The sequence below is a fragment of the Triturus cristatus genome, chromosome 9 (genome assembly GCF_964204655.1).
Source record: "Triturus cristatus chromosome 9, aTriCri1.1, whole genome shotgun sequence".
Lineage (NCBI taxonomy): Eukaryota > Metazoa > Chordata > Amphibia > Caudata > Salamandridae > Triturus > Triturus cristatus.
The window spans coordinates 1,243,403,041-1,243,416,387 of NC_140592.1; positions in this window are offsets into that span (position 1 = coordinate 1,243,403,041).

Below are 13,347 nucleotides of genomic sequence, written 5' to 3' on the forward strand. Positions count from 1 at the left end.
GCTTATCATTGGCTTGCTTTATTGTCACTTATTTGCACACCTCTCATTGGATTGTTTGCCTTCCTCTTCTTGTGTTTGTCCCTCCCCTGGAGCATTGCCTCTTTAGCTCTTTTTGATTGGCTTACCTGTATCCTCCTATTGCAGATTTTTAGATAAATACCTTTTTTCGCTTTTTCCATTACTCACCTTGTGAGAGTGGGTGTGGTTTTAAGCTCTCTACGTAGTGTGCTTCTCCCTCCCCTAAATACCCACTCCCACCCAATGCTCGGTGTTGCTCCCTCCCTCGTGCACTTCTCCCTCACCCCCATGTACTGTGTTGGTCGTGTGCTGCTCGCTCTCTATTTTGAGCTTCTCCCCTCACCAAACTCCCCTGCATTCCATGGTGTTCTCTCCATCATGTGCTTCTCCCTCTGTCCCCTTGCTGCTCTTTCCCTCTCCCCCACTCTACCTACCTGCTCAAGTTAGTAAGTTCATACCAGTATCTTTGAGCTGAAAGTCGTACATTTACATATCGCCTCCCATATCAGCATCTAGAATCTGTTGGTGCAGAAATCTATCCCAATTACCAGCTCATAGAACACACCAATATCTAGGACTGGGAGAGGTGTCGTCCCGATACAGACTTTGGTGCTCCCCGACAGGAACCATCTCTTTTGTTAGAAGAACTCATTCACTGATGCTGAAACATTCTCATAGAAATGACGGACAAAAGTTCTCTTTTCAATGCTTTATTTAAGTATTACTTGGCAAAATACAGTAAAGGTGCCATGAGCAAAATTAGCAGCAAAGCGTATAAGTAATAAGTACAAAGAACTCAGTACAGTTCTAAATGAAATCCTGCATAGATTTGCCAACTAAGATAGGGGATAGGGGTTCTCTTTTACACACTCATATAGGACTTTAGACCAAGAGGTTCATACGTTCGAAGGGCTAAGTAATTCACATGCTTTGTACCAATAGGGAACATCTTAGAAGAACCATTTTACCATTGAATACATCTGAAGGTTCTCTCAACATAGGGCTACATTAAGATTCACCCATCCTCACAGTTTAAGCTGTACACTGTTGACTTGGCCTGGGACAGTAAGACCTGTCCTTGATTCGGGGCAATGAGGACATTTCTCTGAGAGCATGTTCTGCTTATTGAAGCAAAAGTAGACAAACTTGATTTAAAAACAGAACCAACAACAGTCATCGCGTGATATCCTGAAACGTTGGGGCAAGATGGAGGACAGTGTAAACGCAAGCTGATGTTAGCACAAGGTAAAATCCTTGTGCTCTTATTATTAACAGAAAATCAAAGCTCACAATACCAATGATTTAAGCTTTTGGGAAAGCAATATGGTGTCACCAAGTATAAGGAATACAATACCCCCTGCCATGCATTAAAATAATGTTATGAGTCACCTCAAAGTCCCATGACCTTATATAGTGTTGTTTCGGTGACTTACAATATCCTTATAATGTTGGGTGTCGGTACATTTTTGCATTTATTGTGGATGTAGATAAAAGTCATTTACATAACATGGTAATCATAGAAACCTGAGGTGAAAGCTGCCCTTGAGGAGCAGGAATGTACAAGTGCTCTATAGAGGCTGTTTGTAAAAGTGCTCTGAAGTATATGGAAGGTAAAATACAGCACTATAAAAACAAGCTCTTTAATGAAAACAAAATATTCATAATCAAAGGTACATATACTTCACATCCACCCTCCTGCACAATCTTAGGAACAGAGCCTGTTAGAAGAATGAAGCTTGCTTGGCTTCCAGAATAAGAGGCTTTGCGTAAAGGAAGCAGCCATTTGTGAATTCAGATAGTCTTTTTTATTTTATTTCAAATTTTGCAGTAAAAAATATTTTTGCTATTTGAGTATAGGCCACCATCTTGGTTTGGTATATAAAAGAAGGAAAGGGATCAGCATCCATTGTGAGGCATGCACTCGCATACAGATTGATAAAGTTGGAACAGTGATCAGGTTCTGGCACCTTTTTTTGCCAAATCTGTGCAGCATTGGTAACGAGCATTTGCATAGCCAATAGGTCTCCCCTTTGGGACCTTATAAGTGTTTAGTTATCCAGCACAATATTCTTGGTGCAACAACATCAAGTGTGGCATGGCTAAACACTTATAAGGTTCGAAAGGTGAGACCTATTGGCTATGCCAATGCTTGTTTTGAGTGAGTGGATCATGCAGGCATGCCACGGTGAGGAAGAGATGCTGCGAGTGCTTTTGCAGGAGCCCCTGTGACATTGCACCTCTGCAAAATGTATCTTGGGTCTGGTGTAATACTTCTAGCCCCTATTCCCGTCTTCTCGCACTCAATGCATCTTTAAATGTCCCATGTACAGTCGGGGTTGACACTCCTATTATCCTGCCCTCCAGTGACACTTTACCTGTCATGGGTGGTGGTGATGGAGGTGGTGGACGTGGTGGTGGTGGTGGATGTGATGGTGGTGGATGTGGTGGTGGTGGTGGTGGATGTGGTGGTGGTGGTGGTGGTGGATGTAGTGGTGGTGGTGGTGGTATTGAATGTGGTGGTGGTAGTGGATGTGGTGTTGGTGGTGGACGTGGTGGTGGTGGTGGACGTGGTGGTGGTGGTGGACGTGGTGGACATGGTTGTGGTGGACATGGTGGTGGTGGATGTGGTGGTGGTGGATGTGGACGTGGTGGTGGACGTGGTGAGGTGGACATGGTGGTGGTGGATATGGTAGTGGTGGATATGGTAGTGGTGAACATGGTGGTGGTGGTGAATGTGGTGGTCGTGGTGGTGAACGTGCTGGTGGTGGTGAATGTGGTGGTGGTGGACATGATGGTGGATGTGGTGATGGACGTGGTGGTGGTTGTGGACGTGGTGGTGGTTGTGGATGTGGTGGTGGATGTGATGGTGGTGGACGTGGTGGTGGTGGTGGACATGGAGGTGGTAGTGGTGGTGGTGAATGTGGTGGTGGTGGATATGGTGGTGGTGGATATGGTGGTGGTGGACATGGTGGTGGTGGTTATGGTGGTGGTGGATATGGTGGCATTGTTGGCGGTGGACATGGTGGTGATGGACGTGGTGGTGGATGTAGTGGTGGTGGACATGGTGGTGGTGGACGTGGTGGTGGTGGTGGTGGACATGGTGGTGGATGTGGTTGTGGACATGGTGGTGATGGGCATGGTGGCGATGGGCATGGTGGTGATGGGCATGGTGGTGGTGGTGGACATGGTGGTGGACGTGGTGGTGGTGGATATGGTAGTGGTGGATATGGTAGTGGTGGATATGGTGGTGGTGGTGAACATGGTGGTGGTGAATGTGTTGGTGGTGGACATGATGGTGGATGTGGTGATGGAAGTGGTGGTGGTTGTGGATGTGGTGGTGGATGTGATGGTGGTGGATGTGGTGGTGGTGGTGCACATGGTGGTGGTAGTGGTGGTGGTGGATGTGGTGGTGGTGGACATGGTGGTGGTGGATATGGTGGTGGTGGATATGGTGGTGGTGGATATGGTGGCCTTGTTGGCGGTGGACATGGTGGTGGTGGACATGGTGGTGGATGTAGTGGTGGTGGACATGGTGGTGGTGGATGTGGTGGTGGTGGACATGGTGGTGGATGTGGTGGTGAACATGGTGGTGATGGGCATGGTGATGATGGGCATGGCGGTGGTGGTGGACTTGGTGGTGGACGTGGTGGTGGTGTATGTGGTGGTGGTGGACATGGTGGTGGTGGACATGGTGGTGGTGGACGTGGTGGTGGATGTGGTGGACGTGGTGGTGGACGTTGTGGTGGTGGAAGATGTGGTGGATGCAGTGGTGGTGGACATTTGGTGGTGGACGTGGTGGTGCACGTGGTGGTGGTGGACGTAGTGGTGGACATGGTGGTGGATGTGGTGGTGGATGTGGTGGTGGACGTGGTGGTGGACGTGGTGGTGGTGGTGGATGTGGTGGTGGTCAATGTGGTGGTGGATGTGGTGTTGGACATGGTGGTGGATGTGGTAGTTGTGGTGCATGTGGTGGTGGTGGACATGGTGGTGGATGTGGTGGTGGTGGGCGGGGTGGTAGTGGATGAGGTGGTAGTAGTGGATGTGGTGGTGGACGTGATGGTGGTGGATGTGATGGTGGTGGTGGTGGACGTGGTGATGGTGGTGGACGTGGTGATGGTGGTAGATGTGGTAGTGGTGGATGTGGTGATGGAGGACGTGGTGGTGGACATAGTGGTGGACATGGTGGTCGACATGGTGGTGGTGGTCGACATGGTGGTGGTGGTCGACAAGGTGGTGGATGTGGTGGTGAACAGTGTGGTGGTGGATATGGTGGTGGACATGGTGGACGTGGTGGTGGACATGGTGGTGGACGTGGTGGTGGTGGACGTGGTGGTGGGCATGGTGTTGGTGGTGGATGTGGTGGATATGGTGGTGGTGGTGGATGACGTGGTGGTGGTGGAGGACATGGTGGTGGACATGGTGGTGGTGGACATGGTGGTGGTGGATGTGGTAGTGAACGAGGTGGTGGTGGACATGGTGGACATGGTGGTGGTGGATGTGATGGTGGTGGACTTGGTGGATGTGGTGGATGTGGTGGTGGATGTGGTGGCGGTGGACGTGGTGGTGGTGCAAGACATGGTGGTGGAAGATGTGGTGGACATGGTAGTGCTGGACGTGGTGGTGGTGGACATAGTGGTGGTCATGGTGGTGGATGTGGTGGTGGTGGACGTGGTGGTGGATGTGGTGGTGGATGATGTGGTCAATATGGTGGTGGACATGGTGGTGGTGGACATAGTGGTGGTGGACTTGGTGGTGGACGTGGTGGTGGTGGACGTGGTGGACATGGTGGTGGTGGATGTGGTGGATGGTGGTGGACGTGGTGGTGGTGGTGGATGTGGTGGTGGTGGTGGACATGATGGTGGTGGATGTGATGGTGGTATACATGGTGGTGGATGTGGTGGTGGTGGATGTGGTGATGGTGGTGGATGTGGTGGTGATGGTGGTGGATGTGGTGGTGGTGGTGGTGGTAGACATGGTAGTGGTGGATGTATTGATGGTGGACGTGGTAGTGGTGGACATGGTGTCGGTGGATGTGGTGGTGGACGTGGTGATTGTGGTGATGGACATGGTGGATGTGGTGGTGGAGGTTGTGGTGGTGGTGTACATGGTGGCAGTGGTGGACATGGTGGACGTGGTGGTAGACAGTGTGGTGGTGGAGAGTGTTGTGGTGGACATGGTGGTGGACGTGGTGGTGGATGTGGTGGTGGTGGACGTGGTGGTGGTGGAAGACGTGGTGGTGGAAGACATGGTGGACGTGGTGGTGCTGGACGTGGTGGTGGTGGACATAGTGGTGGACATGGTGGTGGATGTGGTGGTGGTGGACGTGGTGGTGGTGGACATGGTGGTGGATGTGGTGGTGGATGTGGTGATGGTGGACGTGGTGGATGTGGTGGTGGAAATGGTGGTGGTGGTGGACGTGGTGGTGGTGGACATGGTGGTGGTGGACGTGGCGGTGGATGTGGTGGACATGGTGGTGGACGTTGTGGTGGTGGAAAATGTGGTGGATGCGGTGGTGGTGGACATGTGGTGGTGGTCGTGGTGGTGGACAGTGTGGTGGTGGACGTGGTGGTGGACATGGTGGACGTGGTGGTGGGCATGGTGGTAGTGGATGTGGTGGTGGAGGTTGTGGTGGTGGTGGTGGACATGGTGGCAGTGGTGGACATGATGGACGTGGTGGTGGACAGTGTGGTGATGGAGAGTGTTGTGGTGGACATGCTGGTGGACGTGGTGGTGGTGGATGTGGTGGTGGATGTGGTGGTGGTGAACAGTGTGGTGGTGGACATGGTGGTAGATGTGGTGGTGGTGGTGGTAGAAGTGGTGGACATGGTGGTGGTGGACATGGTGGTTGTGGAGGACGTGGTGGACATGATGGACGTGGTGGTGGACAGTGTGGTGATGGAGAGTGTTGTGGTGGACATGCTGGTGGACGTGGTGGTGGTGGATGTGGTGGTGGATGTGGTGGTGGTGAACAGTGTGGTGGTGGACATGGTGGTAGATGTGGTGGTGGTAGAAGTGGTGGACATGGTGGTGGTGGACATGGTGGTTGTGGAGGACGTGGTGGTGGTGGATGTGGTGATGGTGGATGTGGTGGTGGTGGTGGATGAGGTAGTGGTGGATGTGGTGGTGGTGGATGACGTGGTGGTGGAGGATGTGGTGGTGGTGGAGGACATGGTGGTGGACATGGTGGTGGTGGTCGACAAGGTGGTGGACGTGGTGGTGGACAGTTTGGTGGTGTACATGGTGGTGGACATGGTGGACGTGGTGGTGGACGTGGTGGTGGATGTGGTGGTTGTGGACGTGGTGGTGGGCATGGTGTTGGTGGTGGACATGGTGGTAGGGGTTGTGGTGGACATGGTGGTGGTGGTGGATGATGTGGTGGTGGAGGATGTGGTGGTGGTGGAGGACATGTTGGTGGACATGGTGGTGGTGGACATGGTGGTGGTGGACATGGTGGTGGTGGATGTGGTGGTGAATGAGGTGGTGGTGGACATGGTGGACATGGTGGTAGTGGACTTGGTGGATGTGGTGGACATGGTGGATGTGGTGGTGGTGGATGTGGTGGTGGTGGAAGACGTGGTGGTGGAAGACGTGGTGGACGTGGTGGTGCTGGACGTGGTGGTGGTGGACATAGTGGAGGACATGGTGGTGGTGGATGTGGTGGTGGTGGACGTAGTGGTGGACATGATGGTGGACATGGTGGTGGTGGTGGACGTGGTGGTGGTGGACATGGTGGTGGTGGTGGACATAGTGGTGGTGGACTTGGTGGTGGACGTGGTGGTGGTGGATGAGGTGGTGGTCGATGTGGTGGATGGTGGTGGACGTGGTGGTGGTGGATGTGGTGGATGTGGTGGTGGTAGACATGGTGGTGGATGTGGTGGACGTGGTGATGGTGGTGGATGTGGTGGTGGACATGGTGGTGGTGGACATGGTAGTGGTGGACGTGGTGATGGTGGACGTGGTGGTGGTGGACGTGGTGTCGGTGGATGTGGTGGTGGTGGTGGATGTGGTGATTGTGGTGGTGGACATGGTGGTGGTGGACGTAGTGGATGTGGTGGTGGAGGTTGTGGTGGTGGTGGTGGAAATGGTGGCAGTGGTGGACATGGTGGACATGGTGGTGGACAGTGTGGTGGTAGAGAGTATTGTGGTGGATATGGTGGTGGACAGGGTGGTGGTGGATGTGGTGGTGGACATAGTGGTGGTGGATGTGGTGGTGGATGTGGTGGTGGTGGACAGTGTGGTGGAGGATGTGGTGGTGGTGGACATGGTGGTAGCTGTGGTGGTGGTGGTGGTAGAAGTGGTGGACGTGGTGGTGGTGGACATGGTGATTGTGGAGGATGTGGTGGTGGTGGATGTGGTGATGGTGGATGTGGTGGTGGTGGACATGGTGGTGGATGAGGTAGTGGTGGATGTGGTGGTGGTGGACGTGGTGGTGGAGGATGTGGTGGTGGTTGTGGACATGGTGGTGGTGGTGGGCCTGGTCCTGGTGGTAGACATGGTGGTGGTGGACGTGGTAGATGTGGTGGTGGTGGAAGACATGGTGAACGTGGTGGTGGACGTGCTGGTGGTGGATGTAGTGCTGGTGGATGTGGTGGTGGATGTGGTGGTGGTGGACGTGGTGGTGGTGGACATGTGGTGGTGGATGTGGTGGTGGACGTGGTGGTGGACCTGGTGGTGGCAGACATGGTGGTGGTGGATGTGGTGGTGGTGGACGTGGATGTGGTGTGGTGGTGGATGTGGTGGTGGACGTGGTGGTGGTGGACATGGTGGTGGTGGTGGACATAGTGGTGGTGGACTTGGTGGTGGTAGATGTGGTGGTGGTGGACGTGGTGGTGGTGGATGTGGTGGTGGACATGGTGGTGGACGTGATGGTGGTGGTGGATGTGGTGGTGGACGTGGTGTTGGTGGACATGGTGGTGGTGGACGTGGTGGTGGTAGACATGGTGGTGGTGGTGGATGTGTTGGTGGTGGTGGACGTGGTGGTGATGGTGGTGGATGTGGGGGTGGTGGATGTGGTGGTGGACATGGTGGTGGTGGACATGGTGGTGGTGGATGTGGTGGATGTGGTGATGGTGGATGTGGTGGATGTGGTGGTGGAGGTCGTGGTGGTGGACATGGTGGTGGAGGATGTGGTGCTGGACATGGTGGTGGACATGGTGGTGGACATGGTGGTGGACAGTGTGGTGGTGGATGTGGTGGACATGGTGGTGGATGTGGTGGATGTTGTGGTGGTTGTGGTGGTGGACATGATGGTGGATGTGGTGGTGGTGGACATGGTGGTGGATGTGGTGGTGGTGGACATGGTGGTGGACAGTGTGGTGGTGGACATGGTGATGGTGGACATGGTGGACATGGTGGTGCACAAGGTGGTGGTGGACGTGGTGGGGGTGGATGTGGTGGTGGTGGACATGGTGGTGGTTGTGGACAAGGTGGTTGTGGTGGACCTGGTGCTGGTGGTAGACATGGTGGTGGTAGACATGGTGGATGTGGTGGTGGTGGATGTGGTTGTGGTGGACATGGTGGTGGTGGACGTGGTGGTGGTAGACATGGTGGTGGATGTGGTGGTGGTGGACATGGTGGTGGTGGACGTGGTGGTGGCGGACGTGGTGGTGGGGGACGGGGTGGTGGGGGCACGGTGGTGGTGGGGGTGGATGTGGTGGTGGTGGATGTGGTGGTGGTGGACATGGTGATGGTGGTTGACATGGTGGTGGATGTGGTGGTGGTGGATGTGGTGGTGTACATGGTGGTGGTGGTGAATGTGGTGGTGGATGTGGTGGTGGTGGAAGTGGTGGTGGTGGAGTATGTGGTGGTGGAGGACGTGGTGGATGTGGTGGTGGTGGTGGATATGGTGGTGGTGGACGTGGTGGTGGATGTGATGGTGGTGGACGTGATAGTGGATGTGGTGGTGGACGTGGTGGTGGTGGACGTGGTGGTGGATGTGGTGGTGGTAGATGTGGTGGTGGTGGATGTGGTGGTGTACATGGTGATGTGGTGGTGGTAGTGGTGGATGTGGTAGACATGGTGGTGGGGGACGTGGTGGTGGGAGACATGGTGGTGGTGGACGTGGTTCTATGCTTGTGTAGGGTTTTTAGTATTGACAGGAAGAATGGCGCTCAGGCTAGTTCGCGTTATGTCTATTGTGGTCTGAGTGGGCATAGTGCTGTCAAGTCGGCGGAAATTCACACAAGCATAACGAAGGTATAACACTGTTTAAAAGGTCTCGTTTTTGTAGGAATGTTAATGGTCTACACCAGAATGTTATTCACAAGTTTTTAATATTGCAACAAAGAAAAAGCAACCAGCCGACTCATGTTTCGTCACACTAGGGTTGTAACCCGTGATTCTTAAGGGCTGGGGAGGATACAAAACATAAAAAAAACTGATAGGAAATAATACAGTGGGTTGTTGGGAAACCGAAAAAACGAAAATCAATGAGAAAATGAATGCAGGGGGGGTGGTATTTAAAAAAAGACCCTGAGTGGAAACCCTAAGTGGAGAGGTGAACAAAATAATAAAGGCAATTGAATGTGCAACCAGATCCCGAAATGTCGAGACCGTGACTATGCAATGGAAGAATACAGAAGCAAAATAGCAGACAACAAAGTAGAGCAGACATGGTACATGGTGAGTAAGGTGACATGAAAGGTACATGTGTGTACTCAAGTGAGAAGCATGTTTCAATTCAGTTATAACAAAATCATCAGAACACAGTAGTATTAAGTTAAGAGAATTAAGATGGCAGGATGTGAATAATTATGCAGCCTCTGTGGTGGCTATGTGAGCGAATAAGTACATTCATGTCCCAATATAATGGTGACACGATTATCAGTACACAGTGGTATTAGGTTGAGGAAATGAAGGCGAAAGGAAATGAATAATAATGCAAGCTCTATGGTAGGCTGGGTGAGCGAATAAGTACATCAAACAAAACTCTAGGGGGAGAGACAAGAGTGTGTACAGTGGCTGAAGAGGTAGAGTCTCGGCTGCCAAAAGATCAAAGGGTAAAATAGTACGTGACAATAGTGGGTATTTAAGAAAAGACGGTAAAAGAGGTGAGAAAAATACCTGTGAGGCGGTTACAAGGAAAAGGTGATATCTGTAGAGAGGAGAAAATGAAGGTACGAATGAGGGGGATGAACGGGATAGGCTGGAGAATATCAAAGAGAATTGCTCACCAGGGAGCTGGTGATAATTCCAACCCGGCGATGGAAGTGCGAAGAGGACCAAGTCTACAGTGGTCCACGGCAGAGTAATGGGGAGAAGGGAGAGTGAAAGAAATAAGGGCGGGTTGGCCACAAGTTATCTGCATTCCTGAGGGAGGAAGAGAAGAACGGGGATAAGAAGGAAGTCCACAGAAAATTGGTAAATGGTTTCAACATGGGAGAAATAAGAAGCTTACCTCAAATTAGTATAAGGGGTCGGTGGCGACTATCGGAGCAGTGGTGAGTGGTGCACGGATAAAGGCCGTAGGGAGTGCGCTCAAGTAAAGTAAGTATCTCCATGGAACAGTGGCGGGTGCGCCTAGTCAGCGAGGCAAACTGAAGAAAAAGGGGAAGGGGTATCGATTAACACGATAAAGGCTCGTAAGGCTGGAGGAAAGGGCGAAAATGCTGCCAGGGCTTACCTAAGAGGTACTGGAGTACTTGGAGGAGACACTGGGTGCGTGCGGTTATCTGGAAATGAAAAGGCGGAAGCGGTGTTTAAATAGGCACCGTACAAAAGAAACTAGTGCGTGACTGGTGTTTAGAGCACGAACCGGGGTGGCGTCGCTGTTTGAACGGAAGTGTACTAAAACTATGCTATAGAGCAGGGGTACTCACAAACTTTCTCTTGGGGGCCAAATTTACAGTGTGGTTTGTGGCCGAGGGCCGCACCTTGGGGGAGGGGTCAATGGGGGAGGGGGCGGGGCTAGAGCAACAAAAAAAAACTGTGACCATGAGGTGGAACACAGGTCCTTGCAGCGGACGCCTTCGTCCACTGAGCCACCGGACCCGGCATACACATATCTCTCTCTCTCCCTCTCTCTATCTCCCTCCCTCCCTCCTCCGTCTCCCTCCCTCCTCCATCTCCCTCCGTCCTCCATCTCCCTCCCTCTCCCTCCGTCCTCCGTCTCCCTCCCTCCTCCGTCTCCATCTCTCCTCCGTCTCCCTCCCGCTCTCTGTCTCTCTCCCTCCCTCTCTGTCTCTCTCCCTCCCTCTCTGTCTCTCTCCCTCCCTCTCCGTCTCCCTCCATCTCCGTCTCCCTCTGTCTCCCCCTCTCTGTCTCCCCCCTCTGTCTCCCTCCCCCCTCTGTCTCCCTCCCCCCTTTGTCTCCCTCCCCCCTCTGTCTTCCTCCCTCCCTGTCTCCCTCCCTCTCTCTCCCTCTCTCTCTCCCTCTCTGTCTCCCTCTCTCTCCCCATCTCTCTCTCCCTCTCTCCCTCTCCCTCCCTCTCCGTTTCCCTCTGTCTCCCCCCTCTCTGTCTCCCCCTCTCTGTCTCCCCCTCTCTGTCTCCCCCCTCTGTCTCCCTCCCTCCCTGTCTCCCTCCCTCTCTCTCTCTCCCTGTCTCCCTCTCTCTCTCCCTCCCTCTTTCTCTCCCTCTCTCCCCCTCTCTCTCTCTCCCTCTCCGTCTCCCTCCCTCTCCGTCTCCCTCTCTCCCTCCCCTCTCCCCCTCTTCCCCTCTCTCACTCCCTCTCCATCTCCCTCCCTCTCCCGTCTCCCTCCCTTTCAGTCTCCCTCCCTCTCAGTCTCCCTCCCTCTGTCTCCCTCCCTCTGTCTCCCTCCCTTTCCGTCTCCCTCCCTCTCCCCGTCTCCCTCCCTCTCCGTCTCCCTCCCTCTCCCCGTCTCCCTCCCTCCCCATCTCCCTCCCTCTCCCCCTCTCTCCCCGTCTCCCTCTCTCTCTCCGTCTCCCTCTCTCTCTGTCGCCCTCCCTCTCCGTCTCCCTCTCCGTCTGTCTCTTTGCCTCTCTGTCTGTCTCAGCCTCTATCTGTCTGTCCCTGTCTCTGCCTACCTGTCTGTCTGTCCCTGTCTCTGTTATTCTCTATCTCTATCTGTCTCTGTCTGTTTCTGTCTCTCCCTACTGCCCTCTGTCATCCTCTGTCCCCTTACCCGACTATCACACCCTGCTGTTCTCTTGTCATTCTTTGTCACCCCCCCCCCCCTTCGCTTGTGTGGCAGCTGAGGCAGCTTCCCTTCCAGGGCACACACACAGCCCCACCCGAGTACTTCACAGGTCTTTAAGAGACCATTTGCATGATAACGAGGCTTTGTTGTATTTCACCTCTTAGCGCCCCAGCAGCTCCACTCGGACTATCGCTTGAATTCCCGGGCCCCCACAGAGCAGAGTCTGTGTTTGCTGACACTGTTAAAAAAAAAAAAAACACCGGTACGATGTCTGCAAGGTCCGCGGGCCGCCAAGAAAGGCTTGCCGGGCCGCTGGCAGCCCGCGGGCCGTACTATTTTCTCTGCTTTGTGTATGGTACGTGCATTATAACCTCTGGCTTTGAATCTATTCTTCATGTTGAAAATGCATTTTTGAAACTCAGGTTCTTCACTGCAGTTTCTCCTAGCTCTGACGAGTTCACCGTAGGGGATTCCCTGAAGCTGATGGAAAGGGTGAGAGCTTTCAGTATGCAAAATGGCATTGCATGATGTTTCTTTCCTGTGTAGTCGACTACGTAGTTTGTCTGACTTGATGTAGAGTTCCACATCAAGGTATGTGAAGCTTGACTTACTACATTCACTCGAAAACCTCATGTTCATGTTATTGGAGTTTAGATGAATACAGAACTCTTTAAGTTTCTCTTGGGACCCTGACCGTAGTAAGAGACAGACATCTATGTAGCGGCCCCAGTAAATGATGTAATCGACCCATGGAGCCCCTTTGTTGCCCCAGTTGGTGTGTTGCCATAGGGTGGCAGGCCTATTGAGTATGTGGCTGGTGATTGCTTTCAATCCCAACTCAGGTTCAATGGTGGTGTAGAGAGAAACCACATCCAGGGTGGCTAGAGTCATGTCAGGTTGCCATTGGACATCGGCCAAGATACTCAGAATGTGTTTAGTATCTTGGATGTGTGATGGTTGATTTTTGACCATGGGACCTAGAAAAAGGTCTACATATTGTGAAAGTCTCTCCGTAGGACTGCCTATGCCTGATACAATGGGTCTACCCGCTGGAAATGGTGCTGGTTTATGTATTTTGGGAAGGGTGCATAACCAGGGGAATGTAGGTCTGTGTACTTTCAGATAAAGAAGTTCCTGGTCGTCAATGAGACCCAAAGAATGCCATTCAGATAAGCACTTACTGATCTTGACAATAAGTGCACCTGTAGGATTGTAAGTTAGACATTCATAGAA